Source organism: Cynocephalus volans, chromosome 12, assembly GCF_027409185.1.
Source record: "Cynocephalus volans isolate mCynVol1 chromosome 12, mCynVol1.pri, whole genome shotgun sequence".
NCBI classification, from domain to species: Eukaryota; Metazoa; Chordata; class Mammalia; order Dermoptera; family Cynocephalidae; genus Cynocephalus; species Cynocephalus volans.
Window position 1 is genome coordinate 10,439,549 of NC_084471.1, and position 19,813 is coordinate 10,459,361.

Genomic DNA, 19,813 nt, shown 5'->3' on the forward strand with positions numbered 1-19,813 from the left:
CGAGTCTCTGGAGAGCCCGAAATACCTATAAGTTCAACCATTAAACCCTGAGCTGCACAAAAAGCCTTCCCTAGGGAAAAAGCAGCAAAGCAGCAATTTAAACAACCACACAGCTCAAGTACTGGTTTCCACAGGAAGTTCCCCTGTGTTAGAAGCAAAGGACAAAAAATTAGTTCCAGTCCAGGCACACCACCAGCACCTTAGGTCCAGCCTGGGGACCCAAGGCATGGAGAAGAGGACCAGACCCTCCTCCCACAACCAGGCACACAGTGCCAGTGCCTCGGGCCTGCCCAGGGACCAGAGGCATGGAAAAGGGGACCAGACACACTCCACAGCCAGGCACACTGCCAGCGCCAAGAAACATGCCCAAAACATCACCTCCATGTGGGTGACCCACCACAGTCACCCCAATAACCATGGCTGCTGTGAAAGCGGCTAGACGCCACAACCACCACGCAGATGGTCCATCATACACTGGAGTGCATTGACACAAGGAGAGTCACCAGCAGAGACAAAGAAAAGTAGAGGATGTCTCTCTCCACAAAGCCCATTCCAGAGTGACAGAAGAAGCATCTGCTCTACGATAATATGGGGGGACCTGATCACACCTCTCAGCATTGGACAGATCATCTAGGCAACAGATTAACAGAGTAACCATTACTCTTTCAGAAGGAGAGAAGAAATCTAGGGCAATTAGAGGGGGGATGGAGGAGGGAGAGCGGAATGGGGAGAGATTGGACAAGGGGCAAAAAGAATAATTATAATTTGTAACAATATATATACTAGTAATATTGACTTGATCAATATATCTCAATGTTCAACCCTCAAAATGTATATAATCGATTTTGATTCAATAAATAAAATTAAAAAAAAGAAAATAAAATGAGTCAGGCAAAAGTTTGTTAAAATTTTATGAATAAAATATGCCAAAGGAAACTACTAAAAATTTATTCAACATTTTAATGAATTCATTGAATATATAATTATTGAGGAATAATGACTCTGACAGAACAAATCTCCATTTAATAAAGGTACGAATATTTACAAACCTGTCAAATACTTTAAAAGGCTCATAGCTACAAAATATAAAAGCTAAAAAGATGCTTGGTAGAGCATGCTTTTTGTGTGCAGAGGAATCTCTGTACGAATGCACGAGAGCCTGGTGATCTGTTCTGTACAGACTTCTCCATAACCAGCCACGAGACCTGAGGCCAAGAGGGCACTTCCAGGAAGTTGTTTCCTTATCTGTTGAGTGGGAAGGGGGTATGAAAATATCTACTGTGCACAAGGTGTTTTAGGAAGAGATGTGTATTTGGGAAGATGTGTTTTGGGAAGAGATGTGTATTTATGTGATGTGTAATGTAAAATCGGTAGAGTAGAAGCTCTCAACCAACCTCCATTCACTTACACACAGATTAACCAACATTGCCCTCTGTAAAATACACAATTGACGCTCACAGCAACTAAAACAGCCTTTCTCTAGTTGATTTTGCCCCTCACCTGTTTATGACTGTGTGTAAACACAGAATTGCTCTTTCTATGAATATTAAGTCAATAGCACTGAAAAAACTCAGTAACACATCCAGAAAGATTTGCTATGCAAATTGCTTCACAAATGTCTTTCAGTTCTCCTACTTCACTGAAATAGAGACTGTATTTCACAGATGATGCATTATATGCATGGCTGATCCAGAAAGACACTTTGGAACTCCATTCATCCCAGACCCATGCCCATGGACAGTCTTTGGTCTGGTGCTACTTCCTGCTTGCCCCTACAGATCCACACTCCATTCTTCTCTACCTGACTGTGTGCCCCAGGAAAATCCATCACTGGGCTCCCTTATCTTCTGGCTGCCAGTGAGGCTAAGCCAGTAGGAGGCATGACAGGAGAGTGGGAGAGGAAGGAAGGTTGCCAATCGTTGTGTTTCTTTATGAAAGGCCACAGCTCTCATCTTGCAAAGTTCTCCTTCTGCTACAACTTTTAACATTCATCTTTTCTGGATTCTCCTATTTGGCCCTTGTATTATTCTTACACTAGACACTGTCACCTGTCTTTCCCCACGCTTCCTACCCCCATCATCAAGGCTTTAACCAAGACTTCTGCCTCTACATTTACTTTTTTTTTTGACGGCTGGTTGGTACCAGGATTTGAAAACTTGACCTTGGTGTTACCAAATACACTTGCTTCTTAAAATCCATCATCTCCTCACAAGATCCTACCCATTCGTCAAGGCCCAATAAAGTCTGAGCTTCTCCACTACTTTAGCCCTCAATTTTCCAATGTGTTAGTGTAAAAATAATTAAGGTAAATCAGCAAAGGAGCAGTGAGCTGCAGAGAGAGCTATAGCTATAACTGAAGAGTCAGACAGCTATTTGATGACCTTGAGAAAAGGACTCAATTTGTCTCAGTTTACTTATGGAAACTTGGGATTAATAGTTGCTCTGAGGATTAATTGATAATATATTTGCACTTGATACATGGTGATGACCAACTCACAAAGCAACCTCTACTGTGAATTCTTATTCTCCTTTAGGCTCATATCCCCAATGACCTCTAGGCCATTTCCCTTTGAATGAGCTGTGAAGAAGTCTTCTTTGCCTCTCCTGAGGTTTCACTCGAAGCTTCTCTCCACTTTCACACACTCCACTCCAGAGGAGATAGAGTCTCACTGGAATGGTGAATTTGGAAGGAGAAACATGGTATATGGAGCTCAGCCCCTTTTGGAAGCCAGCTGCCCAAGCAAGCACTCTCCTTGGTTCCTGCACCCATAAATGCTGGACCCTCACAACTACCCATGACTAGGTAAATCTGATGAATTCTAAGGTTCAGTATTAGGAAGTTCACTTGCCTGTAGGTATGTGCCACATTCTCCAATATAGCTTTATTAGTAATAGAGGCAATAATGGCCTCCCAAATTCCCTCCCTTCTTTTACCTTATTTCTCAATTGGTATAGAACTCAGTCAAGGGAAGAACACTGCTGTTTACTGGGTCTCTCAAAGACCCCAACGTCTGGTACATGGGACTGGACTCTTGATAAATAGACATGAAGTAAAATTCAGGGAGCAAAATACGAGGGATCTTTTAACAGTTCATGGAAAAATTCGCCTTATCTTTTAATTCTATTTTTTCACAAAATTTTTAAAGTACCCTCATACATGTGGAATTTTTGAGGCTTCTCTTGGGGCCAGGACTTTGGGCCTTTGACTTTAATGAGGGAGCAAAGTGTTTTGACCTTGCAGGGGCTTACATCAGCCACATGAGTTTTTACAGTTGTGCATGTGCAGTAGCTTTTAACTACAGTAGCTGAATAAGAGGTTTAAAAACCATAGGCCACGCAGTATTTTGACCTTAGCGGTAACAGTAGTTATGGTAACTTTGTCTTCAGATAAGTGGCTGTTTCTATAGAGACAAGGCTACATGCATTAGGTATATAAGCCTTAGCAAAAGCTTGGGGGCATTGCAGGCCTCACCAAAGAAACAAGCCACAGTCGGCTGTGGTGGTGACAGTGGTACTGAAAGCTCATGTAAACGTCAGCTGTTCAGATGGCCTCAGCGTACACTGGCCACTCTGGCCTAGCAAGCAAATGCCAGCTGTGCTGGCCTCAGCAAAGGGAATAGGGCATTAGCAGGCTTGGATGGCTTCAGCATACAGAAGGCTTCTGCTGATCTTGAATTATGCCGGCACAGCTTTTCCTAAGCAGACATGGCTGAGGCAAAGATTAGACTCTAGGGAAAAGAGATTTTCTTAATACAGGCCTTTTAGACATTAGAAAGAAGAATGATTATTTGCTGCATATAAGCTGCAAGGCAGCTGAATTGCAAATAGCACATGCATTACAAAACCAGTGAAGTTCTACATTTAAATTGTTTGGGCTACACTTATATAGGTGATTCAAAGGGGAAATGGAAATTAAGAGGTTTCTGACTATACTGGAAGGAAGGACGGAGGCAGACATACCCCTGGCTGACCCTGACTTACTGGTTAAGACCAATGCACTAAGAGACAAAAGCTGGAATACGTTAGAGGAGAAAACCTTTTTCCCCTTTCTTGATGCTTCCTTCCATGTGGGACAATAACAATTTTTTAATATTCTTGGCCTTATCACATCCCTGTCAGGATGAAGTGACTTATCTGATTAGTATGTCTGGAAGAAGAAACTTGGACTAGACTTGCATAGCCCTTTTCTCTCCCCTTTCCCTTGTGGGCACCTATTCTGCTCTGCTTCTTCCCTCTTCTAGGAGGCAGGTCTCTCTCAGACTAGTGCTGCTGGGTAAATAAACCTGTTAAGTTCTGGAGTTCAGTATTTGGAAGCCTACTTGTCCTTAGGTATAACTAAGTTCCCCTATATCAACCTTATTACTAACTAAAGTGACATTTTGGTCTCTAACTGCCTCACTCCTCTGTCCTATATCTCTGTTGGTTTAGAACTTGGGCCAGGAAGAGAATATTATTTACTGAGTCTCCTTCCATCCCAACTTATATCTGAAACTTCTCCTCCTCAGAATTAAGTTCAGTTTTCTGTACCAGTCTTATCTTCCTAATTATCCCACTACCATATTAATAACATACTTTTACTTCCTAAGCTTTCACTAACCTCATCTCTAATTACCCTGACTGCACACACTACTCTGCACTTCACTCAGGCAAATCTTTTTCCGCTCCCTTCACACAACTAGCTCATTTCTGTCTATGCACATACCCCACTGGAAATCCCTTCCCTTCATCATCAATCCACATCTCTATCCTTCTCATATCCAGTCAATTTTTATTTCTAAAAATCTTTCCCGAATAACACCATATAATTTGCCTGCTTACTACATGTCATATCAATACCTATTTTTCTCTTTGTCCTTTATTTTATTTGCTCTCATGTTTTATTATTGTTTTGGAACTGTCCTTAACAGTTTTTAATGTGTTTCTTGGAAAAGCCTTGATGACATTCTTGTTTGAACACGCGGTTTACAGTTGTGTCTAGGGGTCTAGGTCAACTTTACCATCCTCCTGACAAAATGGAAGGAGAATAAAGTAGACAATGCAGAAGTGTATAGTGAACCAGGGGTTCCACTTGGGAAATGACACAGGATCTAACAGACCCTTTGGGTATCGGTGCTAACAGGGTCATGAAAAAGTCAAGGCAAAGCCCACTTATGTGAAAATTAACTGGAGGGGTGAACAAGTGGCACCAAAGCTGTCACAAGACAATGTGACAACACAAACGTGTGATTTCTGCTTCAGCATATCACTTCACCTTGGAGCTGTCACCAGTTTGCCATATGTGGTAAGTGGTGGATAGTTTTAACCAGGCACAATGCTCAGCACACACAGGACAGGACTCAACAAATGTTAATGACTAAATACGAGTAATGTCTTCTGCACAGCAAAAGAAACAATTAAAAGAGTTAAAAGACAACCAACAGAGTGGGAGAAAATATTTGCAAAATATACATCTGACAAAGGATTAATATCCAGAATATATAAGGAACTCAAACAACTGTACAAGAAGAAAACAAGCAACCCAATTAAAAAATGGGCAAAAGAGCTAAGTAGGCATTTCTCTAAGGAAGATATACAAATGGCCAACAGACATATGAAAAAATGCTCAACATCACTCAGCATCCGGGAAATGCAAATCAAAACCACATTGAGATACCATCTAACCCCAGTTAGGATGGCTAAAATCCAAAAGACTATGAACGATAAATGCTGGCGAGGCTGCGGAGAAAAAGGAACTCTCATACATTGTTGGTGGGACTGCAAAATGGTGCAGCCTCTATGGAAAATGGTATGGAGGTTCCTCAAACGATTGCAGATAGATCTACCATACGACCCAGCTATCCCACTGCTGGGAATATACCCAGAAGAATGGAAATCATCAAGTCGAAGGTATACCTGTTTCCCAATGTTCATCGCAGCCCTCTTTACAATAGCCAAGAGTTGGAACCAGCCCAAATGCCCATCATCGGATGAGTGGATACGGAAAATGTGGTACATCTACACAATGGAATACTACTCAGCTATAAAAACGAATGAAATACTGCCATTTGCAACAACATGGATGGACCTCGAGAGAATTATATTAAGTGAAACAAGTCAGGCACAGAAAGAGAAATACCACATGTTCTCACTTATTGGTGGGAGCTAAAAATTAATATATAAATTCACACACACACACACACACACACACAGACACACACACACACAAACCGGGGGGGGGGGGGGGGAAGAAGATATAACAACCACAATTATTTGAAGTTGATATGACAAGCAAACAGAAAGGACATTGTTGGGGGGGAGGGGGGGAGGGAGAAGGGAGGGAGGTTTTGGTGATGGGGAGCAATAATCAGCCACAATGTATATCGAGAAAATAAAATTTAAAAAAAATAAAATAAATAAATAAATAAATAAATACGAGTAATGTCATACAGCACCTGTGCAAGGTTTTCTATAAAAGTTGAGAAATTGGTTAATAAGTTCAAAAGATGTTCACAGGATGCAGCCCTCACCTGTCTCTCCAGCCTCATCTGCTTTGTCTTCTTGTTCTCTTTGTTACAGCCATAATGAACTACTTTCAGCTTTGCCAGACTGTTTCAGGTTTCCATGTTTTTGTTTATCTCACTCCCTCTGCCTTTCCCTCCCCTCGTGCCATTAAGGGAACACCCTACTTGTCACTCAAGACTCACCTCTTATAAAGTATTTCCTGACCCATCTCTAGGCAGAGGTGACAATTCCTTCCTCGGTGGCCCCAATGGATCTTGTATAGATTCTATTATAGGATCAGTAACACTTTTTTGAATTTATTTGCTTACATAGATGCCTCTATGTGATAGGGATTAGATTGTCAACCCTTGGATACCAGACACTATATCTTGTTAATCTCTGTATTCATAGTCTACTTAAAACTGTGTATATGGCATTTAATAGGTATTCAATAAGTTTCAATGAAAGAATGACTGAATTAATCAACTGAAATACTTTTTATTTAAAATGCAATAATATCAATTCAATATACATTTACTCTGGCTCTACCACATGGCAGATGGTGCTAGGCTAGTGTGGTGTACTGAAATGAGCTGTGGCTTTGAAAGAACAAAATCATTCTTCTTTGTCAGTTATTAGCTGTGTGATCTTGGGCAAGTTACTTAACTTTCTAATCCTCAGTATTTTCATCCATAAAACTGGGTAGGAAGAGGAGTAAATTAAACAATGTATGTACAACTCTTAGCAAGGTGTTCAGGAGCACCAATAGCCATTAAAAATAAGTTAGTTCCTTTCTAAGAAGTCTCAAAAGGTTTACAGAATAGTGAAGGAGACAGATACGAATAATTTTAATGTAAAATAATGAATAACAACAGGTGCTCTTACACAAATGAAAAAGGAATTTTGTCAAGAGCCTGGGAGTAAGGGACACTAGGAAAGATACAAAAAGGAAGAATAGATAGTTTCATTCCTCTCCCATCTTCTGAACTTTAAGCAAAGAGAAAAGCATCAACCAAGGCACAAAATAATGAAAAAGAACTATATATCTAGGAAACAGAAAATGGTCTGGTAAGACTTATAGGTGTGGATTCACTAAAAAGAAGCATGAAATGTTGATTAGAATTAGGTTTTGAAGGGCTCTGTAGCACAGCATCTGCAGCAACTGGGAGGCATGAGATCTGTTTAAGCAAAGGAGTAACAAGAGGAAATCTGGCTAACTCTGGCAGTAATACGGACCTCAGACTGGTGCAGGGAGAGATGAGAAACAGAAAAACTAGAAATCCATTCACACAAAACCATGGAATTGCTTATCCTAACAACTAAGTTCTAGCTTTATAGGATGAGGCACCAAAAATGTCAGTATCAATCTAAATACCAGTGATTTTTAAAGGGACCTAGGCAAAGTAGGAAGGCAAAAGGCTGGTGTTGATAGCCGCTTTAAATATCCTTCTAAAAGAATTCTGGAAAGGAGCAATAATGTCAGAATGTACTTTTCTTCTTTTTAGGGTGAAGACTCTCCCCTTCCATTGCCAATACAGGGTAAGTATAAATTTTAAAAACTTACCTTTGACAGTATCTGGGGCAATACAAGCCCGTGAAGATGAGTCTAGGTTACATTCAGTGCAAAAAACCAAAACCCTGAAAAGAGAGAAAATCACAATGAGCCGCACACTCACAGCAAGGCGCCACAGGAGGCAGTGGAGTGAGCAGACTAGTAGAAATCCGGTCCTCCACTTCCCAGCTATTGTCCCTTGGGCCAGTGGCTTAACCTCTCAAGGCCTCAGCTTCCTCATCCAACACTGGAAACAACAGCATCTTCCTCACAGGGCTCTTTTAAAGTTTAAATGAAATACGTGTAAAGTATTTCGTACAGGGCACCAAACACATGCTCAGTAAAGGCAAGCAGTTCTTAAGAACATGAACTGAAACATTTTCTGGAGAAACATTAAAACCTATATCAAACCTTTATTATTTCTTATTTTACTTTATTTGTTGTACCAGAAAAACACCAAATTGTCTTTTCAACGTCTTCATCTGGATGTCTCACAATCACGTCAGATTCAACCCATCTCAAACTCCACTCCGTGTCCCTGCCCAGCCTGCTCTCTCCAGGTTCTGCTCTCTTCTTCAGGGCACCACCCTCCACCCAATCGTTCAGCTCAAAACTTGAGATTCATCCTGGATTTCCTACCCTATCCTGGACTCCTTATATAAGCCCATCAGCAAGTCCTATCATTTCGGCTTTCAAAGTTTATTTCCCAGATACACCTACAATTCTTTATTTTCCTTGCCATCATCATTTCTCACTTGAGGAGGCCTCTTAGGTGATCCTCTGGTTGCTACTATTGCTCCTCCTCAATTTATTCCCAAATAATGGCTGGAATAGCGTCTTCAAAATCAATTCACAGGAATTTGTTAACAAATGGTAGTGAAAATTTTACTTATTTCATGATGGAATGTCTCTCTCTATGAAACATTTATTCACATATATGTGAATATGGAGATATATGAATATATATGAAAGGGCCAGTGCCATATTACAATGGCAGAAACAAGTGCCAGAAGGATGTCTTGCTCAAGGTTGGCCCTACCTATGTGTGCGAAGGTGGTCAAAACAACAGTGAGCCTGGCAGAAGCCTGTGACCAGCATCTGCACTGCTATTGGAAAGCTGTCACTATTTGGAAGTTGGCCCCTTAGTTTCACAACCAACCTAATGCTTCTGCCCAAGAAAGCACATTCCATTCCCTGTGGTTACAGATTGTAAGTTACAGCTTTAGTCCCACATTATGTCACAGTGTTTGAGGTGGTGGTTTAGTGAATCCTGAAAGCATCTTGCTGACCCTCTTATTTGTCATCACTTCTACTTTGGCTTACTTTATTTAACAATGTTTAAATCGATACATCTCAGATTGAATTGTGTTGTGATGAGAACTGATTTAATTATTCTCCCTACCCCCCTACTACACACACAGTAGTCTTTCTCAAAAGCAGTCTTTCTCAAAAGCAAAGTTGACCTCTGGGTGTGTTGCTGCTTAAATTCAGTCACTAACTAACCCATTACCTTTAGGGTAAAATCTAAGATTTCTCCAGACCCATCGTTACTATACATACTAGTCATGTGGACTGCAAGTAGCTTCCTCGCCACCTGCACTAATGTCTGCTGAGGGCCCTTTGCCTAACTCCCTTCCACTCCTCTCTCATCCATCTCAGGTGTTATCTCCTGGAAAGTTTCTGTTCCCTCCTTGGCTGGACGAAGTGTTCCTTCTCCAAGATATATCATTTTATATTGTTAGTATCTGTGGGTCTGTTTTCTACAATCAACAGGTACTCCTTCACAGCAATGTCTTCAACATTTTTAAATTTGGTATTGGGTATGAATTTAATAAACGTAAGCTAAACTGAATCCCAACTGGATCCCAGTAATTCAGGACTTTAATGTGGACACTTCCCCATTAAATGGCACTGGTGAAATCTGAAGAAGTTAGCTCCAACTTCCAACATGGGTCTGGTCCTCACAGACTCGAGGCTACATGGTAACCTGTGAACTCAGCACCTCAAAGAATAATTAGATTCCTTAATTTTTTGTCAACCACAGACAGTAAGAGAAAAATACTAATTTTTAGTTTCCTACTCTGATTAAAGTTTCTGCCCAGGCTAAAATACAACTTCTGTGGACTAAGAAGCCCAAATTCTGTACCAACTTTATCAAGTAGCTCATTATCGCCTATCTTCTTAACAAACAAATTTAGAAAGAGACAGTGGCCACTCACTCTTTGTCTGCTTAGTGGGCCTCAGACACCTGCCAGCACTCAGTGAAGGGAAAAAGAAATTAAGGCAGAGGATAGGCTGGTGAGGGAAAGTGGGCAGTTTTCCCAATTTTTTTTTTTTTTTTGTCTTTTTCGTGGCCGGCACTCAGCCAGTGAGTGCACTGGCCAGTCCTATATAGGATCCGAACCTGCGGCGGGAGCGTCGCTGCGCTCCCAGCGCTACACTCTCCCAAGTGCGCCACGGGCTCGGCCCGTGGGCAGTTTTCCAAGTACTCCTGAATCCAGTTTTTACAGAACAGCTCCATTACTTTCTATGCAGGGCCGTGAAGCTCTGTATCAGGTGCACTCATGTTCAAGATAAACATGAAAATTAATTCTAAAGTCAACATTTGAAATTATCTAGTTAAAGTTAACTACAGTAGAGCACTATTTTCCTTCTAAAGTATGAATAATAGCAAATTCCTTCAAAACATCATTTTGAAATGTTCAGACCTACATTGTAATCCTACCAACCGATGACATATAGCCTCAGTAAACTAGTTGAACCACTCCAATTTTCTCTATTTTCTTGCAGAGCAACCAGACTGGTCTTGGGATTCACACAGGAGATGGGAAAGGTTCAGTGGATCTTGGGTTAAATCAACCCCCAGACCCTGCTAAACTGCAAGCAGACTTCAAGAATTCCTCTAAAGCCAAGTACCTAACTAAACTTGCAGGATGTAATTAGAACTAAACCTTTCCTAGGGAATATGGCAAAGGAACACATATTCAACTAACTATATTTACTTTACTAATATCACCTCTAATATGGCAGGGTATTAATTTTCAAACTTGACTATTCAGGATGATTCTTTTTAATTAATTCTCATTTTAAAGATTCAAGCAGTAAGCCTGGGGCCTTAGACCACTGTCCCCTCTCCCCCCATCTTGGTCCTCCCAGGACTCACTACTATTACCAGTTTGATATTCAGCATAATTCTTGAGATGCAGACTATTAAAAATATACTATAAACTTTTAATTGAGTCACAACACTGAAAACCCTGACTGCCTAAATTACAGGCATCTGGCCTAACTTCAAGCACGGTGTCCAGAAGAAATGTTTTAAGGGAAGCAGATGTGAGGGAGCAGCAGAACAGCAGCAGGGAGGCCTGGAAGGTCTTCCCAGGAGGCGAGTGGAAGACACCAGGAGACTCAAGCAGCAGGCAGGAGGGAACCACCCATCCAGCGCTCTGAGTGGAGCACCCAGCCCAAGTGGGCAAGAAGGTACCTAGTTAATTAAGTAACACAGTTAATAATACCAAAAGCCTATGGAGCACAGGTGGAGGAAGGTCTGCAGATGAATTTATTTAGCCACTTATACACAAGAGATTCACTATCGTTCCAAGATCTGGAAATGCTACCTTTGCAGTTTTAGGCTGCTCCTAGCTCACTTCAACGTTTCTAAAATTCTGTAGAAATGTTCAAGTATGCAGGAGATTTAAAAATCTCCTTTAATCCTAAAATCTGCTCTAGCTATTGTGCTCTTCCTCCCTTTTCCTCCCTTAGTCAAGCTTCTTGAAAAAGCAGTTTATATTTGTCCTCTCTATATCCTTATCTCTCATTCACTTATTAATTGTTGCAATTTAACTTCTGTCCCTATGAATTCTAGCTGTTAAATACAATGGAAACTATCCAATTGCTCTTGCTTTAACCTCTCTTTAGCATTTAAAAAATCAGAACCACCTGAAACTCGTTATTTGGGCGTTCTTTTCCTATGTTGATATTAAGGACACTGCAGATCCAGTCATTGGGCCAGAGGCACCTTGTTTTAGTTCCTCATCTTCTGGCTGTGTCTCGGTCCTCCTGTCTCCCTAGGTGTGCAGCCAGCTTTCTCTTTATGGGCAGGGTGGTGGTGGTGGTGGTGGTGGTGGTGAGGGGCTACTGCTGCTGTACATGGAAGCTTGGGGGACAGGGTCATGATGAGGGAATGAAACTCAACTCCTAGCTTCAAGGATTGAGCATAGTTATGATGCCCAGTGTGACAGGGAACATGTTTATTCCCTTTACCCCACAAGAAGGGCCCATTTTATTACTTTTGCTATGTCTTAGACCATTTCTTTCCAGTCTCTTTTGCTGGATAGTCTTTCTCTCCCCGTCCTATCTTTACTGGTATATTCCTCAGGAATTCACACTTCCATTTCTCTTTTTATTATATATACACACACACTTATCCTCCCACAGACATAACCACCCCACCTGTATCCTGATGATTCCTAAATCTCTCTCTAGTGCTGACCTTTCTTATAATCTTCAGAACCATCTATATATAACTGCCTAATGTCAGTGAATTTCTCCACCTCATGTGCCACACATCCCTAAAACTCAACATACCTAAAACTAAAGCAATCCTCCCCTAAAGTGTGTCCTTCTCTTTCTGCTTCATGTGTGAATACTATCATCCCACTCAAATCAGAAATCTGAGAATATCATCAGCTCCTTCCTCACATCAAACTCTGTCGGTTCTAATCGTCAACTATTCCACTATGTACTTTCTTCTCTATTCCTACTGCCACTGACTGCCCTGGTTCTGGTACAGTCTCTCACTAGTTTTATTCTGGTTGTTTTTAAAATTGGTTCTTTTGCCCTTTAAGACCCACCCCGCCCCACCGCCATTAGAATTACCTTTAGAAAGTACAAATCTTTACTACCTTTGCAATGTCTCTCACCCACCTTCCAGATAAAATCCAATTCCCACTGTTGGGTACACAGGCCTAGCATCTCTAGCTCACCTCTCTGCCTTCATCTTACAAAACCGAACTGTTTTCGGCTTCCCTTGGGCACCACATCATTTGATGTGCCTTTGTACATGCTGTTTCCACTAGGACTGCCTTCCCACTCACAAGGCAAAGTTCCTCTCAACTTTTAAGATGCAGGCTTAGGGAAACCTTTTCTGTAAAGTCTTTCTTGACTCCTTTTTCTTTCTACCTGTGATCTGGATAGGTTCTTCTTGTGAGTTAGTGAACTTGGTACACGTTTCCATTAGGCTTGTTTATGTGTGTGTTTAGACCCTGAAGGCAGGGTCTAAATCTTATTTAATACTACATCAACATCATTCAACACAGTGCTAGCACAAAAGACATTCCCAATAAACTCTTGTGGAATAAACACATACATTTTTAGGGGAAAAAAAAAAAAAAGTGAGCTCAATATAATACAATATTCTGAGCTTACTCAAAGAAGGATGCTGCTTATCAGTTATAACAGTACATCAGGGCAGTGTGCTACTTGCATGGGACCCCTAGACTTCCTGAGAAAAGCAGTAAAGGAAACTTTGAGATTGATGGCAGGACCCTGACATAAAAATGTTAAGTTTATTCTTACATCTTGGAAGTCAGGGAAGGTTACCTAAGAAAAATAAACTCTTTGAAGGAGGAATGATGAGAAGGACAGCTGCATCTTGGGCTACTAATCCAGTTTGCTCACCTAATTTATGCCTTCCAGCCTAGCCTCAGGACAACGCCAGTTCTCTAACAGAAAGGGCTTGAGAAAGTAAGACTACCTTCTGCAAACCTAAACACAACTGCAAGTCGCTTGAAGGGGGTGGGGGGTGGGCAGAGATAGTAGGGAATAAGGACTGTAGGCTATAAGAACAGCAAAGGTAGCTACTGAAACAGCAGATTCAACTCAGCCAGCTTTGCTGAATGCTTACTAAGTGCATGGCACTATGCTAGGCAAGTTTTCAGCAATGGCCTATGGCCACATTTTACTGCAATTGTTGGTCACATAGAATTAAACAGATTAGAAGTGATGGGTATGTTAATAAGCTTGATTTAATTATTCCACATTGTATTCATAAATCATAACATCACTTTGTACCCCATAAATATATACAACTATAATTTGTCAATATACAATTAAAAATTAAGAATTAAGTGCTTCCATAACCAATTTACTGACAACTAAAAGAAGCCTTTAGTCTTTTTCCATACTGTACATTAATTTTATGTAGTTTTGTTTTTTAATCAAATGGCTATTTCTATTACGGTTGTTCACAAAATTTTAAATGTATATTGCTTCTCCTATAAACTAGTGAGTTTAACATTGATACTGAAGAGAATAATATGAATAATTATTAAAACTGTTTATGCTGTGTTAGTACTGTACATCTTGGAAATCTCAAAAAACTCATTTAAGATATGATCCCTGTCCTCAGGGGCCTTACACTGTAGATAAGGAGAAGGAAACAAAGCACTAAGCTGTGTGGCACAGAAGTTTAGAAAATGCAGAGAAAACAGCTAGACAATCTGTGCCACACTCAGAGAGAAACTGGGATTCTAACTGAAATCAACAGGATTTAAAGCAGTGATTCACAAACACATTCGTTTGTTTCAGGATCCCTCTATAGTCTTGAAAACTATTGAGGACCCCAAAGAGCTTTGGTTTATGTTGGTTATAATTATCAATATTTCCCTTACTAAAAACTAAAACCATGAAACTTTAAAAATATTTATTGGTTTAAAAGTACCAATAATAAACTATTCAAAGGATTAAAAATTTGAGAAAAGTGCTATTGTTTTACATTTTTGCAAATATCTTTAATGTCTGGCTTAAGAGATGACAGCTGTAACCTAATATCTTTTGCAGTATCATATGTTGTGTAGCCTCTGGAAAACTCCACTGTCCATTCATGAGAGAGTGAGTTAAAAAGGCACATAAAACATCATTAGTATTATTAAAATAGTTGTGACTTTTGAGGACCCCCTAAAAGGGTCTTGTATGGAGGGAGGGGTGTGATCCGCCAACTAAACTTTGGAAACCATTCATTAAAAAAGGTAAAGAAAAGGCTAGTCTAAGCAAGGGCTGGGCAAGAAGGAAGTGTGCAATTAGTGAGTTCTAATTTTCAAGGATGCAAATGCCTCCTTTTAACAGCTCGGCAACGACCAAGCAACCTCCAAGCTAACCTCCCTTGAGCCTGTCAGAGACAGAGACTGCCAGGGCAAGGCAGGGCAGTACCAGTGGTGCTGACAGTGGCGGGCAAGGAGCCGCTCCTCACTAAAACAGCGCCGTCAGGGAGGCAACATTCCCTGGTGGCCACGTCAGGTTTTCCTCTCTGGCACCTCCACTGCACTCTCCTGCTAGAAACTGTAAACGGAAACTGTCTTGCCATGGCTTCCTGAGGCTGTGTTTACCAACTGCAAAATCATTGCCCTGCTGCAGCCTCAAAGTCTTCAGCTATTTCTTGATCTGGCTGTCTTAAAAGCAAATTTAACATCAGCCACATAGCCAGGTTTTCCCTGCCAACAATCATGTGAGCTTGCTACTCTGGTTCCTGTGCATCTTGCACATTATAAAAACAGTTCCTGGAGCATCATATGTCATGAATCTAGTTGCCATAAACTGAAAACATTTTCTTCATATTTTATGGCACAAACTAAAAGCATTCTGGATATGGTGTACATACAGTCCATCTCTGGCCAAAAAAGAGGTTTAAATTTATTGATAAACAGAGAAAGGGAGGTGGCCACTGCCACAGTTAAACTGGTTTACTATCGAAGTCAATATTTGATAGTGTGTATTTTTTAATTTAAACTTTTCCTGTGACTAATATTCTGAAATTATCCTGCAGTAAGTTTAACTCTGTTCATTTCATGTAGAAAACTTTAAAGCTGGGCCGGCCCGTGGCTCACTCGGGAGAGTGCGGTGCTGATAACACCAAGGCCACGGATTCAGATCCTATATAGGGATGGCCGGTTGGCTCACTGGCTGAGTGTGGTGTTGACAACACCAAGCCAAGGGTTGAGATCCCCTTACCGGTCATCTTTAAAAAAACAAACAAACAAACAAAGAAAACTTTAAAGTTGTCTAAAAGTATTTTATAGCTGAGAGAAGCACAGAAAAAAGAGAAGTGTCTTTTTGGTCTCTTAAATTAAGAAAATAATATTAAAAAAATAGAAACTGATGAATCTGTTTAGTTTTTCAGTCCTTTTCATTGTGTGTTTTTTTTTTTTTTTTGGAAACATAGTCATTAAGGCCCCTTAACAAGACAGATCATTTTTAAATCAAAGTGAAACTAAAACTTTAAAAGAGATTTCTCCTTCTGGGAATGATGAACTAGGTAATTCAGACCTACTGTCCTACTGAGAACAGTCAGAAAATCTGGACAAAATATTAAAAATCTTAAAGGCAGAGGAACACTAACAAGGTAGTTAAGAATTCCCATACACAAAAGTCAATTCCAGGTGAACTGCATACCAAAATGTGAAAGATAAATAATAACGTTTTTAGAAGGTAATATGGGATAATGTTTTCATAACCTAGGGGTAATGAAGGATTTCTTAAATAGGACACAAAAAGCATCTATTATTAAAAAACTGATAAATCTGACTACATGTTTATCAAAAGACAGTTTCAAGAATGAAAAAGCAGGGAACATAAAAACAATAAAGAGCTCATATTTAAAACAATTAAGAGTTCTAACAAGTTATTTTTAAAAAAGAAAGAAAAATAATCCAATAGGAAAAAAGGGAAAGAGGCTAAATGAAACATGTCACCAAACAACAAAAAAAACCCTAAATTATCTAAATGACCAATAAACATACCAAAAAAGTGTCTAGCATCAATAGTAAATGAGGGAAATACAAAAGAAAATCATAATGATACACCATCATATACCAGAATGGGCTAAAAATTTGAAAGTCTGATATCATCAAGTACTGCCAAGGATATGGAATAGGATTTCCTGTACACTACTTGTGTGAATGTAAATTGTTACATCTACTTTAGAAAACGGTTTGATGTTATTATTCTAAAGTTAAAGTTTGATGTTATTATTCTAAAGTTAAAGACATAGCCCATGGCCCAGCAATTCCACTTCTAGGAATATACCCAGGAGAATTTCTGCACATGTGCACCAAAGGCATATAAAGAGCAGCAGTATTCACAACAGCCTCCAACTGGGAACAATCCAAATATTCTCAGTAGTAGAATGGGAAATACAGTGTGGTATATTCATAAAATGGAAAACCACATACCATGAAAATGAAGGAACAACAACCACACACAACAGCATGGATGAATCTCGTAAACATGATGACCAAATACAAAAGAATATATAGCATATGACTATGACTACATGTACTTAAAAACAGGCAAAACTATAATGTTTAGAGGTAGATGGGGGGTAAAAGTAGGAAGGAAAATAATCAGTAGAGTGGTTACTTGTACGGAGGGGAGGGAAGATATTGTGACTAGCAAAGGTCATTAAGAAGGGACTGCTGGGTCACTGCAATGTCCTATACCTTGACCTCCGAGGTGGTTATTTTAAAATAATTCATTAAGTTTTATATTGGCATTTTACATACTTTTCTGATTATGTGATATATTTCACAATAAAAAAGATTTAAAGCAAAACAAAAATAAAATTAATACAAAGAGAAAAGTGGTATTTTTGGTATAACTTTAAAAAACAAGATCACAGAACCCAAATTCCTTAGATGGCACACTGGGCCCTTCATTTCTAGTCTCATCCTTTGCCACCCACCTTTTTTCACAAGTAGTCTGCCACACTTGCTCTCAACCATGTGCTTTCTTTACTTTTACTCATGAGATTTCTGTGTAGAAAACCACAGATATATCCCAATCACCCTTCTGCCAGACTAACTACAAACTGTCATTCAAGATACAGCCTGGGTGTTGTCTCCTGTGAGAAACCTTTTCAGGAGACACAGACTCTAGAGCCAGACTGTTCCAAATTCCAGATCTGCATTTACTAGTTGTGTTGCCTTGGTCAAGGTACCAACCTCAGTTTCATAACTTTCTCATCTGTAAAACAGGATAAAAATATTACCTGCCTCAACGGGTTGTAGTGAAGATTAAATGAGTAAACATATGTAAAGTGCTAGGAATGTGCCTGGGACAGAGTAAGAACTAGGTGTTAGCTATTAGTTTTATCAATACACTCTGATAACTTCCCCCCTGGTCTCCCCTCCACTTTGTTAGATACTCTTCCTCTGGGTTCCCATGGCCCAGTATTATAGTTTATTTTTTTACATACAGCCTTTACGGTAGTTAATTCCTTGAAAGCTGGGACTAAATTTTTCACATCTCAATCCACAAACGTCCAGCACAGTGCCTGGCATATAGTAGATAATCAAGGAATACTTGTGGAATGAATAAAGTGACTCCAAACTTGGATCTATATCACATGTAAGAGTAGTCCTTTGATGCTGCCCTATCCTGTGTACGTGGAAGGATATCCTATGAAAGGATAATTTTGATGGGATTCCTACAGCAACTACATAAGAATATAGGTATAGACTCCTACTGGGTAGCAACAAATGAGGTTATGTGATACTACTCATCCAGTCCACCTGTTGAGAAGCTACTGTGATGTTCAAATGACAATGACTACGGAAATATTCTTTTAAGTGTGAATCTCTGCTTTACTGCCTTAATAAAACAACGGGATTACTGTTGGAATGCAAGTCTAGAAGGGGCTTCAAGGGGTAATAAAAAATTGATTAAATGATATAATATATAATTAATTAATGTAAAATTGCAATTAGTTATGGTTTAAGATAAGATTTTTATTCTTTGTTAAAAAATATCTTGCAATGAAATTTCCCAATTTTCACTATTAAATATTTGGTTATCAACAACTTATGTAATGTCAAAACGAATATCTGTATATGTGAATGTTCACAGCAGCATTACTCGTAATAGCCAAAAAGTGTAAACAACTCAAGTTTCCACTGACTGGTGAATGAATAAACAAACCATGATACAACTGCCCAGCAGAAAACTACTCAGCAATAAAAAGGAACAAACTACTGATACATGCTACAACATGGATAAACCTCAAAAACATTAAATGGCTCAATGAAAGGAGCCAGACTTGAAAGACTACATATTGTATGATTCCATTTATGTGAAATGTCCAGAAAAGGCAAATTTATAGAGAAAGTAAATCAGTGGTTGCCTGGGGCAGGGAGTGGGAACAGAGATTGACAGCAGAGAGGCAAGAGGGATCTCTTTGGGCTGGCTGATGGAAATGTTCTAAAATTGGGTTGTGATAATGATTACACACCTGGGTAAATTTACTAAAAATGCTTTAATTGTACACCTAAGATGGTATATAAATTATACCTCAATAAAGCTGTTTTTTAAAAATGCGAATATTTGGCACTCTTTTACAGCTAGCTATAATTCCCTCATCTTTAAAATCTCACCCACACATGGGACCAAATCACACAAGACTAAAGCATAACAAGAAGTCAGGTCAGCGTTTAAAAATTTAAAAATAAGGTTATGTCATGTATTAAATATCTTAAAATCCCAAACCATCTTCTCTATATTTATTTTCCAATCCAGCAGCAACAAACAATGATCTTGATAAGCAGGCTTTCATTGTCATTTGTTTATTTCATCCCACCTGCACAAACACACACTCTAGCTTCATCTGCATTTATAATTGCAAACGTGAATATTTGGCATAATGCCACCTGTTGGGAAAAATAGGAAAATGGTCAGGGCCCCTCAGATGTTCAGAATCTTGCCAAGCATTGGCTGTAAATATCCTCAGGTGTT

At 39.6% G+C, this 19,813-nt stretch overlaps 1 protein-coding gene across 3 annotated transcripts in view; it reads right to left on the reverse strand.

The window, feature by feature from the left end:
- TNRC6B (trinucleotide repeat containing adaptor 6B) overlaps positions 1-19,813 on the reverse strand; it is a 259,377-nt gene that overhangs the window by 187,831 nt on the left and 51,733 nt on the right. For all 3 annotated transcript variants that reach the window (XM_063074663.1, XM_063074661.1, XM_063074662.1), the window contains one exon: positions 8,045-8,118. The gene's annotated coding sequence lies outside the window, so the exon portion shown is untranslated. The remainder of the gene's footprint in view (positions 1-8,044; positions 8,119-19,813) is intronic.